The sequence below is a fragment of the Humulus lupulus genome, chromosome 5 (assembly GCF_963169125.1).
Source record: "Humulus lupulus chromosome 5, drHumLupu1.1, whole genome shotgun sequence".
NCBI classification, from domain to species: Eukaryota; Viridiplantae; Streptophyta; class Magnoliopsida; order Rosales; family Cannabaceae; genus Humulus; species Humulus lupulus.
The window spans coordinates 190,846,566-190,865,190 of NC_084797.1; the positions used below are offsets into that span (position 1 = coordinate 190,846,566).

An 18,625-nucleotide genomic window follows, 5' to 3' on the forward strand; every position below is an offset into this window, starting at 1 on the left:
CCCCCCAAACTTAAAATCAACATTGTCCCCAATGGTGAAAACAAGCAAAAGGAGAAAATACTCACCCAATTTTCTCATCCACTCACTCACAAAACCCCCCAAAATGCATAACAAATAAATCCTATAAAGATCAAGGTGCTAAAAGGGTGTGGTGAAAAGAGATGATTATATATATAAAGGTAGGCTAATGAGTGGCTAAGAAAGAAAAATGACACTTAAGCTCAATGGGGTGACTAGTGAGGAAAATGCATACAAGGCAGGCTTCAAAGGCTCAAACAGTCCAAAGATGGCCTAAATCATGTCATCGGTGTGGTGTTGTCTAGGATTTCGCCTCAAGGAAAATCACTAAATAATTCTAGAAACTTAAGCTCTCACTAGAAACTAGCTCTTTCTCAGGTGTCAAAAATGCTTAATCAAACTATGCACAAACTAAAAAGAGAAACATTTGCATCAATCAATGGCTAGCAACATTCACATCCAAAGAATTTAGTTGAAAACTCAAAAAAGAAACACAGTCAACTTCAACTTAGATTGATTAATGAAATCGACATGGAGCCCCCTAGTTATATATGAAAAAAGCAAAGAGTATCGCTACAAGATTAACTAAATAACAAGACAGGAACATAACAAGCAACAAAGTACACTGAAGCAAGACAAAATAATAGATAATAAAGGTAGACAACAAGAGAGTTCAAGACAGGAATTAATTACAGAATAATAATAATAATTACAAATCAAAAGTGGGTTAAAGAAGCTCCATCCTCCTAGTCCTCTGAATCAGCATCTGAAGGACTAGGGACATCATGCATAACTGGCGTGGTCCACGCCTCCAGGATGGAGCTGGGGAAGACTGGAAATGCAGAGGTTGGTTTGTTGAAGTTTCACTGGAGGGACTTGATGAGGGCTGCATCCCGCTGCTTAGCATACTTCCAGTAAGCATGTTGTTGAGCTTCCATAGACACCAACCGGCCAAGAATCTCCTGCTGCTGGGCAATGAGGTCAGTGAGTGGAACTGGGGGAGGCATGAGGGTCCAGCGGCTGAGGCAGGTGCACGAGTCTGCCCAATGAGAGTGAAATCAATGTCCCAGCGCTCGAAAAGTAGATCCTCTGTGGAAGCAAAAGGCACCCCAGCTCTAATGCATAGTTTTGTGATGAGTGAAGGAAAGAACAGCTTCCATTTCTTCTTCCTGGCACAGCTAACAAGCTACCTCGAGATTAATTGGCCTACATTGATACTCAGCCCAGCCAGTATACAATATAACAGGAGCACCCTCTCCTTGGACACCGTGGTGTCATGCGTTTTGGGCAGCAATCGACACTTTAGAAAACTTAACCATATTCCAGCTTCAGGCAAAATGGAGGTGTGCAAGAGAGTGCGCACACTGCCAGAAGATATACACCATTGAGTTCCAAGAGCTGCGACATGCTGCAGTGCCTTGTCAAAGTCAGGTGGGGTAGGTGCCAAGATCATTTCATTATAAACAGTGCAGTCAACGCTGGCTAACCCAAAGAGGGCATTAATAGCCTCACTAGCAAAAGAGACAACCTTGCCACGAACCAACACTTCACAATTCTCAGCGGAGGCTAGGTTGGCATAAAATTCTCTGACCAATGGAATAATGGCATGCTCTGGTTTCTGACAGAAAAGTTCCCAATTGTGTTGCTCAATGACAGTATTGATAAAAGCAGGCACCTCAATAGTGGTAGGCAAAAGTCCTCTTTTTGGAAACAATTTCTTTGTCTTGACAGACTCATATCTGGCCTTGGCTTGAGCAGAAGTAAGTTTTCTGGCAAGACCTAAAGAGGTAGTTGTTTTCTTGGTTTTAGGAGGTGGGACAACTATGTGTGTAGGCTGGGGGGCAGTGTTTGTGGTAGTGGCAGTCTTTTGTTGCTTTGGTGGGGGTGAAGTTGATGCTAGTGGGGTTGGTCTTTTTGATTTGAGTCGTGGTGGTTTTGGTTTGGTGGCGGGTCGGGTAGTTTTGGCCTGGGTAGGAGTATTTATAGCTGCTGGGGCAGGCAGTAGGAGTGGTGCAGTGGGAATTTATGGGTCTTTGGTGGGACAGTGGTGGTTTTGGATGTCTTTTTGGTTGTTTTGGTTGGTTGTGGGATAGAGGTTGGTGTAGATTTTGGTTTATCTGGTGGTGGGACACGGGATGGTGGGGTAGTGTTGGGCTTCTTTCTCTGTGATCGTGTTTTAATGGTCATGATGGGCAAAAGGACAGCAGCTAATTCACAAGGCTATCACACAACAAAAGGAGCACCTGAACAGTAATGCCATAGAATTTCCAGCAGAATAACAGAGCAATACTACCACCCCGTAATGCCACAGATTATCCAACAGAGTTTCCAACAGATTTGTGTGCTCACCAGATCAAAGACTATCAGTAACTCAAATGCCCAGTAATATATATAGCACTATATGGGGGCAAGGAAATTAATACCCCATTTTTGAGTGGTTCTTCCGACTGTTGGGATGCTTAGGCTCGGATGCACCGGGGTGGACTGGGGAAAGAGCTTCTTGGCTGGGTGGTGGTGAGCCTCGGCCTGGGTTTGTTCCGATATGGCTGGCTGGAGAGGAGTTGCTCTCGGTTGGGACACGCTGAGCAGAGCCGCGCCTGGTTCTAGGGTGCTGGGTTCCTTGCGCCTGGACTGGGTCGTGGCTTGCGCGGCTGAGGCGCGCAAAGGGCAGGGGCACTCGGGTTTGTGAAGTGCGGTTGGGCTAATGTCGCCTGGGGTCAAGATGCCAAGACGCAGGGGCGCGTGGGTTCTTGGCTGCGCGAATTTGTGAAGAACTGTGTTGAGGAGTGGCGCGCCTGGGTGGCCGAGTGGTTCGGTGGGGGCTGAGGTGCGGCTGAGAGGTATGTGGAGTGGGGAAGATGTTAATGGGGTATTAAGGATTTGGGTATATACTGATCTATATATATATATATTTTTTTTTTGAATATGCTACAAATTTTACTGAAATAAATATATATATATAGATTTCGTATAGTTTATAGTGTACACATATTTATTATTATATATATTTTTTTAAATACAAATTTCAGTATATGCATATAATTATATATATATATACATATATAAAGTAAAATATGTAGAAAGAATATTAAATATAGTACATATATGTATATATATTTTTTAATATAGTATTATATATATATTCCTCTGAATGACACCACGACCCAGGATTTTTCTCTACCCAAATTGTTAACAGTTTGCCCAAGATTTTCTTCAGCAACCCAAATTTGACGTAACTCTCTTTTTTTTCCAGATATTTTTGCGTACATATTGCTGAAGGAAAACTCTCGCAAAACCTTCAGACTCCAACATGACTTTCAGAACACCCTGTTTCTTGATTTCTCAACACCAAAATACACCTAAAACCACTCCAAAACATCACAATAAAATGGAATTAAAATTACAAAAAATTAAAATAATTAAAAACACTCATATGTATGTGTATATATATATATTTTTTTTCTGTTTTCTCTTTTTTTTTTTTTTTTTTATATACAATATCAATTTACCCTTGCTTCTTTTTGGGTTGTCTTTAAATTAGTGCCTGAATCACTTGACAACCCAAAACAACCACAGCCTTAAGGATCCTCCAAAGTGATGGAGGTCTTCTCGCGGTTGACCTCACCTCCCAAATAATGTTTCAGCCGCTGCCCATTCACTTTAAACTCCCTTCCGGATTGATCTTCGCGAACTTCAACTGCTCCAAAGGGGTAAACTTGCACCACTGTGAATGGGCCAGACCAGTGGGACTTTAACTTGCCAGGAAATAACTTCAAGCGCAAGTTGAAGAGCAATACTTTCTGCCCCTTCTCAAAGACCCGAGCTTTAATTTTCTGATCATGCCACCTCTTAGTTTTCTCCTTGTACAACATAGCATTTTCATAGGAGAACAACCTCATCTCTTCCAGCTCATTTAACTGCAACTTTCTAGCTTCTCCAGCAGCTTGGAGATCCATATTGAGCTTCTTAGTTACCCAATATGCCTTATTCTCCAACTCAATGGGCAAATGGCAAGCTTTCCCAAAAACCAAACGATACGGTGACATTCCCAAAGGGGTTTTGAAAGCCGTTCGATAGGCCCAAAGAGCATCATCCAATCGTTGAGACCAATCCTTTCTAGTAGGATTCACCACTTTCTCTAGGATTCCCTTGATCTCCCTATTGGATATTTCTGCTTGACCGTTGGTTTGGGGGTGGTAGGCGGTGGCAATCTTGTGCTTCACACTATATTTGGCTAATAAAGCTGCCAAAATCTTGTTCACAAAGTGGGTACCTTCATCACTTATAAGCGCCCTTGGAGTGCCAAAGCGGGTGAACACATGCTTATGTAGGAATTTCATGACCACCTTGGAATCATTAGTAGGACTTGCCACTGCTTCAACCCACTTAGAGACATAGTCAACAACCACCAAGATATACAAATTTCCAAATGATGGTGGAAATGGCCCCATGAAGTCGATTCCCCAAACATCGAACCATTCCACTTCAAGAATGCTATTCAAGGGCATTTCACTCCTTGCTGAAATATTTCCAACATGCTGGCAGCAGTCACATCTCTTAAAAATTCATGAGCATCCTTGAAGATAGAGGGCCAATAGTACCCCGATTGAAAAACCTTAGCGGTTGTTCTTTGCCCACAAAAATGTCCACCATAAGGAGCTGAATGACAATGCTCTAGTATGCTAGAAACTTCATCCTTAGGCACAAAACACCTCATGATTTGATCTGAACACTACTTGTACAAATAGGGCTCATCCCAATAATAGAATCTCACATCATGAAAGAACTTTTTGAGTTGCTGCCTATTCAAATCAGGTGGTTGCAAACCACTCACCAAATAGTTGACAAAATCAGCGTACCATGGAGTAGTGGTTTGGTTCACAACCAACAATTGCTCATCGCGGAATGTCTCTTTAATAGGCCCTTCACTTTGCTTTTCACTTCCAGCTTCAAGTCTAGATAAGTGGTCAGCCACTTGGTTCTCCGTTCCTTTTCTATCCCGAATTTCCAAGTCAAATTCTTGAAGAAGCAACACCCATCGAATAAGTCGTGGCTTATCATCCTTTTTGGCAATTAGATACTTGATTGCTGAATGGTCTGTATAAACCACCACTTTAGTCCCCACAAGATAAGCTCTAAACTTGTCAAAAGCAAACACCACCGCCAAAAGCTCTTTCTCGGTGGTAGTATTGTTCAATTGGGCATCGGCTAATGTCTTGCTTGCATAGTAAATGGAATGAAAAACCTTCTCTTTTTGCTGCCCAAGTACAACACCCACAGCAAAATCACTAGCATCACACATCAATTCAAAGGGGAGAGACCAATCCGGAGCTACAATGATGGGTGCAGTGATAAGAGCCTTTTTTTAAAGTCACAAATGCTTCTTGACACTCCTTGGTGAACTCAAATGCTCTATTTTGCTCAAGTAAGGAACAAAGGGGCTTAGAAATCATTGAAAAATCCTTTATAAACCTCCTATAGAAGCCTGCATGCCCCAAAAAGCTTCTAATCCCCTTGACTGTAGTAGGTGGTGGCAATTTTTCTATAACTTCCAGCTTTGCTCTATCCACTTTTATGCCCTTGTTAGAAATTCTATGGCCCAACACAATGCCTTCTTGAACCATGAAATGGCATTTTTCCCAATTGAGTACCAAGTTTGTTTCTTCACATCTAGCCAAGGCTTGCTCCAACTTAGCCAAACAAGTGTCAAAAGACTCCCCAAATACTGAAAAATCATCCATGAAGACTTCAAGAGACTTCTCCACCATATCTGAAAATATTGCCATCATACAACGTTGGAAAGTGGCGGGGCGTTGCACAGCCCAAAAGGCATCCTTCTAAAGGCAAAGGTGCCATAAGGACAAGTAAAGGTAGTCTTCTCTTGTGTAGAGTCCAAGAACATTACTTAGCTAAGATAGATAGTAGTATTATAGTATTTATAGTATTATCTTGTTAATTGTGGATTTTTGGTTCAGACCGGGAATTATTTGGACACTCATAGTAGTACTTATAGATTTTCTAAGTTTAACCTATAGTTTAAGAATATTAATGTTAACCTAAGGTTTGATTATATGACTGATATTAAGGATAATATTTATTATACTATAAAGTTTAGATAAGGACCAATAGGATTTTAAGCACATGTTATCAATGGGTGATTAAGGATTAAGTATTTTGAGGATTAAATTTAATAAGGGAAAGGTTTGAATGCTATAAGGTCAGTCAGCAGCTTTGAATACGTTGAGGGCTTAGTCAAGGCTGTTTACTCCATTCAAACTTAGCTAAAAATGTGTAATTTTGTGTTTAATTAATCAGCGTGTGCCGATATATCGCAGCACGTAGATACGGAAAACACGAGACGATGCACGACAGCCTCGGGCATACTGGCCCAGGCGATATATCGCCTACAGGGGGCGATATATCGCCTCCTTCAGCATATTTTGAAACATTTTGAATTTGTTTTCCATTCAGCCATTCAACCTCTTGATAAGTCCAGCACCTTTTTGAACGAGTCTTCAGCCTCTGCTGAACAATTATTCAAATTATTTTCACCTAAAAAGCTATTATTTTTATTCAAGTAAAATTTAGATCCTTTCATTCCTAAACTCTATAAATAGGACCTAGTACCCAGCCATTATTCATCTTTTGCTCTAAGTTCAGAGGCTGCAAGTGCTAAGTGAGTGTGAGAGTGTAAACACCTGGGTTGGGGAATCATAAGCTTGATCACCATAAGCTTATCAAACACATTGGGAAGTAAGGTTTTATAGTATTTCGGTTTGTGGTGTAGATTGGTCTTACAAATCTTCAAGGTAATCCAAAACTCTAGTTCATTGGTTTTATGTTATTTTCTTTCTCATAGTCTTCTACTCAGTCTTCTAACCTTATTCTTATTTTGGTTAGGAAATCTAAGAACTTGCACATAAGATTTTGGTAAGTATGTTTCTCCAAGGTTTTAGTCCCTCCATTCCTTTCATTTCTCTTTTTCTTCTATAGACTCACCTTTTCTTAATGGTTATTAGGAGTGTTCCAAAAGTCCCAACGCTGTCCTCTTATTCCGATAACTTTGGTAAGGAAAATAGGATAGAATCTATATGTTATATGCTTATGTTATCTTATGTTTATGCTATGAAATATGTTATAAAATATGTTATGAAATATGTATGTTTTTAGGCTTGGGCATATGACCCATTTGACTAACAAGACCCCAAATAGATTATGGGCATATGACCTACTTAGCTAGTAGGACCCCACTAATCTCATGGGCATATGACTTGTTTAGTCTATGGGACCCCAAGTAATAATGGCCATTATAGTATGTGTATGAAATAAGTGTTATGTTAAGTCTTTATGTTTCTTATGAAATTTATGTATATGAGCTATGTGTTAGATTTTTCCTTGTTGGGCATTAGGCTCATTCCTTTTTGTTTATATGTGCAGGAAAATAGCTATAGCGGCGGTAAGATTCGTGGATGCTTGGGGAATGTGTATCGGCGGTGAATGGAGTCAAGGAGTCGAGAGTTCGATTTTCGAGGATGTAGTCTTGTTTTATGGTCTTTATATGTATTTTCCGCACTTATATGTAATTCCTTTTTATTATTTTAAATTATGTTTTGTTTTAAGACAATGGGATCCCATATCCTACTTCTTTATTTTATGAAAGTAACTCTTACTTTCACAAGTTTCCTAATAAAATTATGGTATTTTCGCAACGTAAGCTCTATTAAGGATTTGTATGTATAGTTTCGTTAATGGTCCAAAAGTCTAGAGTAGTTGGGTCATTACAGTTGGTATCAGAGCAACGGTTCCTTCGCATGAAGTTCTCCTCGATACACACGCTCAATGCTCCGAATCTGACCGCCAAGTAAGTATTTAAGTTACAAGTTATTTTGCTTATGTGTATAGCTAACAACTTTAGTGTTTATGTTTTCAGTTAAGTATGAACGGATCTTTAACCTACCAAGATATCCGAGCCATTAAGGCTTTAAAAAGAATAAGGGAGCCAAGAAACACCGTAGGAGCACTAGAGAAAATCACTCGGAGATTTATCTTGTTCCACAAAGAGATAGGTCACCTTCAAGAGTCTAAGCAAATAATGTTAAGGTCGACGGAACAATATGTATTAATAATTAGGCTATTTAAAGATTTCCATCCTGTAACAGCAGCCTTAGAAGAAATATGGGAAAACATGAATGATGAGGATGAACTACCATTAGCAATGCGTTATTATTTCCTCTTAGTTAAGTTCACTGCAAAATTTGAGTTTCAATTCACAAATGAGCAAAAACATAGGATTCTCACAAACCTTCCTAGAGGACATTTTGATGCTCATGACAATGACGATTATGAGGAGATAGATGACGATATGCTAGATGAGGGATCGGATGTAGAAGATCCCGATTTTTAGATTAATAGTTTTTATTGTTTGCTTTATTTTATTTTTTTATTTTATGATTGTAATAAGTGAAAATCTTTTTTCCAAATGAATAACATGCTATTTTATTACCATGTATGAGTTTGATTTTATTTTTGCAATCATAATAAATACTAAATAAAATGAATAATGACTAAGTTCGGTGAGGGTGGATACAAATCAATGAACCAAGTTTCCTTATTGAGAGTTAGGGGGCCATAGTAGTGGGAACGATTTTACTGATCCCAGCCCTCCCTCAATATGGTTAACTTTGGAACAAAGATAAGTTTCGAGCCTGAGAATTAAGTCATATAGGATGATTAGAAACACACTTAGAAAATAAAGATGACTTGTTTTTCTAAGTATAGAAACCCACTCTAAATATAAATAAAGACTTATATGATTTTTCATAAGAAGTCATAATAAATAGGTCCGAGATATGTTTGTTTTAGAATAAGTTTTTGCCTTAGAGCCTATTAGGTAAAGTTCTAACATGTTTCTTTCAACTGTTAGAACTCTGCTACGATGTCGCTCCGAAGATCTGCACGCACCAACGAAAACACCTCCAACGATGTTCCAGCGACCAATGAAGTCCCTCCAGTTCACAGAAGGGGAGTGCGTGCTACTGCCCGCCGCAACACGCCGGCACCACCAGCTGACAACACCGCGGAGATCGCCAGACTGCGGTAGCAAGTCGAGGAACTTCTGCAGTAACAACGACAACAGGCTCAAACTCAGCCTCAGCCGTAGCCACAGCTAATGGCCCCAGCACCCCAACAAGTTGGTCCATATGGGGGATGGCCAATGACGAACTATGCGCCGTATCCTGTACAGCACATGGAGCCAGTGTATGAGAGGTTCCGCAAGCAGCACGCTCCAAACTTCGAAGGGACTACAGACCCTTTTGAGGCAGAAGAGTGGCTAAGGAATGTGGAGCCGATTCTGGCCCACATGAATCTCAGTAATGCTGACCGCATATCCTGCATCTCGTCTTTGCTCAAGAAGGATGCCAGGATATGGTGGGACTCGGTCCAGCAATCCCATGATGCTGCCACCATGACATGGACCCGATTTGTGGAGCTGTTCCACAAAAAGTACTACAACTCAGCTGTACTTGCTTCAAGAGTTGAGGAGTTTGCCAACTTGAAGCAAGGCAATTTATCAGTGGCGGAATATGCTCGTCAGTTTGACCGCTTAGCTAAGTTCACCTCTGAGATGGTTCCAACTGATTTTCTGAGGGTAAACAAGTTTGTTAGAGGACTTCGACCGAAGATCGAAATGGGGGTTAAGCTAGCAAACCCGGGAAACACTACATATGCTGACATACTTGAGACGGAAATCGAAGTAGAAAGGTTGCAGGCCAATGTAAGCAAAGAAGAAGCCAGTAAGCCTGAACCAAGACAGCATAATCAACCGCAGACCAGTCGAAGCAACAACCATAACGGCAACAATCAGTCTAGCAATAGTGGCAACAATCATTCCAGCAACAATGGTAACAGCCAGAAAAGACGGAATCCTGATAACAAGAAGGTCGATAGCGACAAAAAGGCACGTACGAATAATGGAGGAAATAGGTCGGGCTACGTGGAGTACCCGCCATGTTCTAAGTGTCAGAAGAAGCATCCTGTAGAATGCCACGCCAACACCAAGGAGTGTTTCAACTGTGGTCAAGAAGGGCATCGTAAAAGAGACTGTCCTCAGCAAAAGCCAGAAGGGAAGAAGGACGAAAAGATGGTTCCTGCTAGGGTTTTTGCTTTAACCCAAGGAGAGGCTGATGCTAGCAACAAGGTGGTCACAGGTCAGGTTTCTATCCTCAATACCTTATGCTATGTATTATTTGATTCGAGAGCCACTCACTCGTATATCTCGTTAGGAATGATAGAAAAACTAGACAAAGCTAGTGAAAGATTTAGAACTAGGTTTGTAACCGAGTTGCCTTCGGGCAAAGTAGTTCTATCATCACGAATAGTACGAGGCGTACCGATCAAGATTGAGGACATAGAACTAGAAGGAGACCTGATAGAGCTAGTGATCAAGGACTTCGACGTAATACTAGGCATGGATTGGCTAGCACGACATGGCGCAACGATCGACTGCAAACGCAAGAAGGTGATGTTCGAGACTCCTGACGGCCAGAAACTATGCTTCATGGGACAAGCTTCAGAATTGCGCACTCCGTTAGTATCATCTCTCAAAGCTCAACGAATGATGGAGAAGGGATGTCAAGCGTTCCTAGCCAGCATCACGAATGTGGAGAGGGAGACACCACTTAAGGTTGGAGACGTCCGTGTTATACAAGAATTTCCAGAGGTATTTCCCGATGACTTGCCAGGATTGCCGCCAACTCGAGAAATAGACTTCACGATAGAATTAGTACCAGGCACCGAGCCTATCTCTAAGGCACCATACTGGATGGCACCTACGGAACTCAAGGAGTTAAAGACGTAGCTACAAGAACTCCTAGACTTGGGTTTTATTAGGCCAAGCCATTCACCATGGGGAGCTCCGGTACTATTCGTGAAGAAGAAGGACGGAAGTATGCGGATGTGCATAGACTATCGTGAGCTGAACAAAGTAACGATTAAGAACAAGTACCCGCTACCTCAGATCGACGACTTGTTTGATCAACTCCGAGGCGCGACGGTATTTTCAAAGATCGATTTACGGTCAGGATATCATCAGCTCAAGGTAAAGGGAGAAGATATTCCTAAGACAGCCTTTAGGACTCGTTATGATCATTGCAAGTTCTTAATTATGTCTTCTGGTCTTACTAACGCACCAGCCGCGTTTATGGACTTAATGAATACGGTCTTCAAGGATTACTTAGATAAATTCGTCGTTGTATTCATCGATGATATTTTAATATACTCCAAGGATGAAGTAGAGCACGAGGAACATTTGAGGATGATTTTGACGCGATTGAAGGAGCATCAACTCTACGTAAAGTTCAAGAAATGCGAGTTTTGGCTTTCACAAGTGGCGTTCCTCGGGCACATTATATCGAAAGATGGAGTTGCAGTAGATCCATCAAAGGTAGAAGCCGTGAAGGATTGGCCAAGACCAAAGAACACATCTGAAGTAAGAAGCTTCTTAGGGCTAGCAGGATATTATAGGAAGTTTGTAGAGGGCTTTTCAAAGATAGCCACTTCGCTCACCAACCTGACCCGAAAGCAACAAAATTTTAACTGGAACGATAAGTGTGAGGAAAGCGTCCAGTTGCTTAAGGATAAGCTTTGTTCAGCACCAGTACTTAGTGTACCAACACCCAACGATAAGTTCGTTGTCTACTGCGATGCATCAAAGCTAGGATTGGGATGCGTGCTGATGCAAAATGACAAGGTGATAGCCTACGCCTCACGTCAGTTGAAGGAGTATGAACAACGCTATCCAACTCACGATATGGAGTTGGCAGCAGTGGTCTTTGCATTAAAAATCTGGCGCCATTATCTTTACGGAGAACGGTGCGAGATTTATACGGACCACAAGAGTTTAAAATACTTCTTTACGCAGAAGGAGCTCAACATGAGGCAGCGCAGGTGGTTAGAGTTAGTAAAGGATTACGACTGCGAAATCCTATACCACCCAGGGAAGGAAAACGTAGTTGCCGATGCGCTTAGTAGGAAAAGCTTTGGGAATTTAGCAGCCTTATCCGGAATAGAAAAGCCACTACAGCAGGAGCTTATCAGTGCCGGAATAGAAGTGGTTGTAGGCAAGCTGGCTAACTTGTCTATCCAATCGAATCTGCTAGAAGACATACGGATTGGTCAGAGACATGATGAATCGCTAGCAGCACATATGGAAGCAGTCAGAGAAGGAAAGAATACCGATTTCACGATATCTAGTCAAGGCTTATTGAGATATAAGGATCGGGTATGCGTGTCAAATGATCAAAGTATTAAGAAGACGATTCTGGAAGAAGCGCACAGCACCCCGTACTCAGTTCATCCAGGGTCTACCAAGATGACTCGTGACATCAAGGCAATCTATTGGTGGCCAGGGATGAAGAAGGACATAGCGGAGTATGTATCTAAGTGTCTGGTATGCCAGCAAGTGAAAGCGGAGCATCAGTGGCCTGCAGGTTTATTGCAACCGCTTAGTGTACCAGAATGGAAGTGGGACGACATAGCCATGGACTTCGTGACGGGTCTACCAAAGATGAATAAGCAGCATGATTCCGCTTGGATAGTAATAGATAGACTAACCAAGTCGGCTCATTTCCTGCCTGTTAAGACTTCATACACGGCAGACCAATATGCAGACATCTACATCCAAGAGATTGTACAGTTGCATGGAATCCCCAAGACGATAGTGTCAGATAGAGGATCAGTGTTTACGTCGAGATTTTGGGGAAGTTTACAGCAAGCTATGGGTACTAAGTTAAGACTTAGTACAACTTTCCATCCTCAGACAGATCGGCAGTCCGAGCGTACGATTCAGATTTTAGAGGATATGCTACGCGCATGTGTACTTGATTTCGGAGGACCATGGAACAAATACTTGCCGCTAATCGAGTTCTCGTACAACAACAGCTACCAGTCAACGATCGGGATGGCACCTTATGAGTTGCTTTATGGAAGAAGGTGTCGATCACCATTGCACTGGGACGAAGTAGGAGAAAGGCAGCTTCTAGGCCCCCAAGCTGTTAGACAAGCTCAAGAAGCAGTCGCTCATTAGACAGTGTATGCTTGCTGCTCAAAGCCGTCAGAAAAGCTATGCGGATACCAAGCGACGCAATGTGGAGTTCCAAGCTGGAGATCAAGTCTTCCTGAAGATATCTCCTATGAAAGGTGTCAAGCAGTTCGGGAAGAAAGGCAAGCTTAGTCCCCGATTCTTAGGTCCTTTTGAGATATTGGACAAAGTGGGATCAGTTGCGTATAGACTAGCCCTACCGCAAGCATTAGCCGATAGTCACAACGTCTTCCACATTTCGATGCTACGCAAATATGTGTCAAACCCATCTCACGTCCTTAAGTACGATACGATAGCGCTCCTGAAAGACTTAAGTTACGAGGAACGACCGGTTAGCATCCAAGATATAGGGATGAAGCAATTACGGTCCAAGAGCTTTCCTATAGTCAAAGTCCTATGGAGCAATAGTTCTGAACGAGAGGCAACATGGGAGTTGGAGGAGGACATGCAAGGCCGGTATCCAGAATTATTTGGTAAGTAAATTTCGAGGACGAAATTCTTTTTAGTAGGGGAGAATTGTAGAGTCCAAGAACTTTACTTAGCTAAGATAGATAGTAGTATTATAGTATTTATAGTATTATCTTATTAACTGTGGATTTTTGGTTCAGACCGGGAATTATTTGGACACTCATAGTAGTACTTATAGATTTTCTAAGTTTAACCTATAGTTTAAGAATATTAATGTTAACCTAAGGTTTGATTATATGACTAATATTAAGGATAATATTTATTATAATATAAGGTTTAGATAAGGACCAATAGTATTTTAAGCACATGTTATGAATGGGTGATTAAGGATTAAGTATTTTGAGGATTAAATTTAATAAGGGAAAAGTTTGAATGCTATAAGGTCAGTCAGCAGCTTTGAATACGTTGAGGGCTTAGTCAAGGCTGTTTACTCCATTCAAACTTAGCTAAAAATGTGTAATTTCGTGTTTAATTAATCAGCGTGTGCCGATATATCGTAGCTATAGGGGGCGATATATCGCAGCACGTAGATACGGAAAACACGAGACGATGCACGACAGCCTCGGGCATACTGGCCCAGGCGATATATCGCCTACAGGGGGCGATATATCGCCTCCTTCAGCATATTTTGAAACATTTTGAATTTGTTTTCCATTCATCCATTCAACCTCTTGATAAGTCCAGCACCTTTTTGAACGAGTCTTCAGCCTCTGCTGAACGATTATTCAAATTATTTTCACCTAAAAAGCTATTATTTTTATTCAAGTAAAATTTAGATCATTTCATTCCTAAACTCTATAAATAGGACCTAGTACCCAGCCATTATTCATCTTTTGCTCTAAGTTCAGAGGCTGCAAGTGCTAAGTGAGTGTGAGAGTGTAAACACCTGGGTTGGGGAATCATAAGCTTGATCACCATAAGCTTATCAAACACTTTGGGAAGTAAGGTTTTATAGTATTTCAGTTTGTGGTGTAGATTGGTCTTACAAGTCTTCAAGGTAACCCAAAACTCTAGTTCATTGGTTTTATGTTATTTTCTTTCTCATAGTCTTCTAACCTTATTCTTATTTTGGTTATGAAATCTAAGAACTTGCACATAAGTTTTTGGTAAGTATGTTTCTCCAAGGTTTTAGTCCCTCCATTCCTTTCATTTCTCTTTTTCTTCTATAGACTCACCTTTTCTTAATGGTTATTAGGAGTGTTCCAAAAGTCCCAACGCTGTCCTCTTATTCCGGTAACTTTTGTAAGGAAAATAGGATAGAATCTATATGTTATATGCTTATGTTATCTTATGTTTATGCTATGAAATATGTTATAAAATATGTTATGAAATATGTATGTTTTTAGGCTTGGGCATATGACCCATTTGACTAACAAGACCCCAAATAGATTATGGGCACATGACCTACTTAGCTAGTAGGACCCCACTAATCTCATGGGCATATGACTTGTTTAGTCTATGGGACCCCAAGTAATAATGGCCATTATAGTATGTGTATGAAATAAGTGTTATGTTAAGTCTTTATGTTTCTTATGAAATTTATGTATATGAACTATGTGTTAGATTTTTCCTTGCTGGGGATTAGGCTCATTCCTTTTTGTTTATATGTGCAGGAAAATAGCTATAGTGGCGGTAAGATTCGTGGATGCTTGGGGAATGTGTATCGGCGGTGAATGGAGTCAAGGAGGCGAGAGTTTGATTTTCGAGGATGTAGTCTTGTTTTATGGTCTTTATATGTATTTTCCGCACTTATATGTAATCCCTTTTTATTATTTTAAATTATGTTTTGTTTTAAGACAATGGGATCCCATATCCTACTTCTTTATTTTATGAAAGTAACTCTTACTTTTACAAGTTTCCTAATAAAATTATGGTATTTTCGCAACGTAAGCTTTATTAAGGATTTTTATGTATAGTTTCGTTAATGGTCCAAAAGTCTAGAGTAGTTGGGTCATTAAATCTTGGTCTTCCGGCGCGATGGAAATTTGATTATAGCCTGAATACCCATCAAGGAAACAATAAAACTCATTTCCCGCCAACCGATCAAGCATTTGGTCAATGAATGGCAGCGGGAAATGGTCTTTACGAGTAGCCTTATTCAACTTCCGATAGTCCATACAAACACGCCACCCCGTCACTTGTCTTGTGGGAATCAACTCATTATTTTCATTAGCCACCACCGTGACTCCACCTTTTTTAGGAACACACTGAATTGGGCTGACCCAAGAACTATCTGAAATTAGGTAAACAATTCCATAATCAAGCCACTTAATTATCTCTTTTCTAACCACTTCCTTCATGATAAGATTAAGCCTTCGCTGCTGCTCAACAGAATTATTACAGCAATCCTCCAACAGAATTTTATGCATACAAAATGAGAGACTTATCCCCTTGATATCTGCCATAGTCCAACCAATGGCCCTTGTGTATTTCTTCAAAACAGCCAGCAACAAACTTTCTTTTTCAGCTCCTAACATGGCTGAAATAATCACAGGCAAGGTCTCATTATCTCTCAAATAAGCATACTTTAAGTGACTAGGCAAAGGCTTCAACTCTAATTTTGGTGGCTCTTGAATAGAAGGCTTAGGAGGCTTAAAATTCCCTTCCGACAAGTTCAATGACTCAAAAGGCCTCCTAAATTTAGCAAAGGGCTACTTTGACTCCACCCATGTACCTTGGCTTTCTTCCTCTTCACTTAAGTTTTCAAGCTCTTCAAGTGACATCACCCCCACTCCATCTTTACAAGCTTCCTTATGAAATTTGTCAGCGACAATAGACTCAATTACACTTAGCCTAGAACATTCCTCAACCTCATCCAAAAACTTCATAGCATTGAACACGTTGAAAGTCACTTGTTGGTCATTCACCCTCATAGTAAGCTCCCCTTTTCGTACATCAATCAAGGTCCTCCCGGTAGCTAGAAATGGCCTAACCAAGATAATAGGAACATCTCTATCCGCTTCATAATCAAGGATGATGAAATCAGCTGGAAAGATGAATTTATCAACTTGCACAAGTACATCATCAATTTTTCCTTCCAGGTGTGCCATAGAACGATCTGCTAATTGCAAAGTGACTGTGGTTGGTCTTGCTTCTCCAATCCCCAACTTCTTGAAAATTGACATGGGCATCAAATTGATACCAGCCCCCAAGTCACAAAGTGCTCTACCAACATCTCTACCACCAATAGAACAAGGAATTGTGAAGCTGCCCGGATCCTTCAATTTAGGAGGAATTTTACTCCTCAATATAGCACTACATCCTTCAGTCAATGCCACTGTTTCAAATTCACCAAGCCTCCTCTTTTTAGTTAAAATATCTTTCAAAAACTTCACATAGTTGGGCATTTGCTCCAAAGCTTCCACCAACGGTATATTGATGTGAAGTTGTTTCAAAACATCTAAAAATCTGCAGAATTAACTATCTTGTTGCTGCTTTTGAAAGCATTGAGGAAATGGTGGAAGGGGCTTGCTTATAGGCTTTCCTGTATCATTTTGCGGAGGAATTGCTGCAGCAATGTCTTCAGGATCAGTATTTAAAATTTTTGATTTCACAGCTTTTTCTCCTTTGTCCCCGCTACTTTGGATTGAAGTGGGCTCGTTGTTTCTAGTACAATTATCCTTAGTCAATTCCACATTTTTACCACCTCTCAAGGTAACCGCCTTGCAATGCTCCTTTCCATCTTTCCTTGGATTTTTTGTATCACTAGGCAAGGTGCCTTGTGGTCTATTCCTTAGCTCATTTGCAAGCTGCCCCAACTGAGTTTCTAGATTCCTTAAGGATGCCGCTTGACTCTAAATCACAGCATCATTCTTGGCCATATATTCCTTCATTAAACTCTCCAAAGAGCTTGATTGAGACACTTGAGGAGGAGATGGTTGAGCTCTTTGTTGTTGTTGAGAAAACCCCAGTGGATATGTAGGCTTGTTTTGCATTGGTGCTCCGCTTGAACTAGCTCCTTGACCCCCCCATGAGAAGTTTGGATGCTGCCTCCACCCCGGATTATAAGAGTTCGAATATGGGTTATTTTGGTTGGCATTTTGATTTCCCACATAACAAACCGAAGTGGGATTCGAAGGACAACTCTCAAATGCATGCCCATCTCCACAATAAACACAAGATACATCGGCAACTTGTCCCATAGCAGCTGGTTGTACCATTCCCCCCAAACTCATGTTCTTGAGAAGGTTAGTCATCGAAGAAACTTGAGCGGTCAAAGTTGTCAATGCATCCACTTCAAGTATACCAGCCACTTTTCGACTTGTTGAGGCTCTAACATTGGACAATTGATAATTGTTGCTAGCTATCCTCTCCAAAATCTCATAGGCTTCATTATAGGACTTAGAGAGAATAGCCCCATTGGCTAAAGCATCTAACACCATACGAGTGGAAGAATTGAGCCCATTGTAAAAAGTTTTCATTTGTATACAATGTGGGATCCCATGGTGTGGGTACTTTCTCAACAATTCCTTGAATCTCTCCCAAGCTTCACAGAATGATTCATCTTCCAGCTGCTGAAATGACATGATTTCATTGCGAAACTTGGCATTTTTGGTAGGGGGAAAGTACTTCATCAAGAATTTTTCAGCCAACTCATTCCATGTAGTCACCGAGTCGGGAGGAAAGGTGTTGAGCCAAGCTCTAGCTCAATCCCTCAAAGAGAAAGGGAACAATTTCAACCTTAGGGCCTCATCAGTCACTCCTTGTAGCTTGAAGGAATCACTCACCTCCAAAAATGAACGAAGATGAAGATGAGGGTCCTCAGTAGGCAGCCCACTAAATTGACCCACTATTTGCAACATTTGGAACATCACGGGCTTTAACTCAAATTGAGGTGCTTGAATTTCAGGCCTAACATTGCCCGAATTAAGCTCATTAAACATGGGGGCAGCATACTCCCTTATGGCTCTCTCTCTATCATATGCCATAGTAATTATGTTAGTGACATTATTAGCACCCTCAACTCCTTCAACCTCTATAGCCATATTAAGGCGATTTTGAGCCCGTTGTTCCCTTAGTCTTCTTCTAATTGTTCTTTCA

General features: G+C 41.0%; 1 non-coding gene across 1 annotated transcript; it reads left to right on the forward strand.

The window, feature by feature from the left end:
• The first annotated feature begins 18,022 nt into the window (after positions 1 to 18,022).
• LOC133781231 (small nucleolar RNA R71) lies at positions 18,023 to 18,129 on the forward strand. The gene has a single exon (XR_009870018.1). It is a non-coding gene; the product is annotated as a small nucleolar RNA R71 (small nucleolar RNA).
• The last annotated feature ends 496 nt before the right edge of the window (positions 18,130 to 18,625 follow it).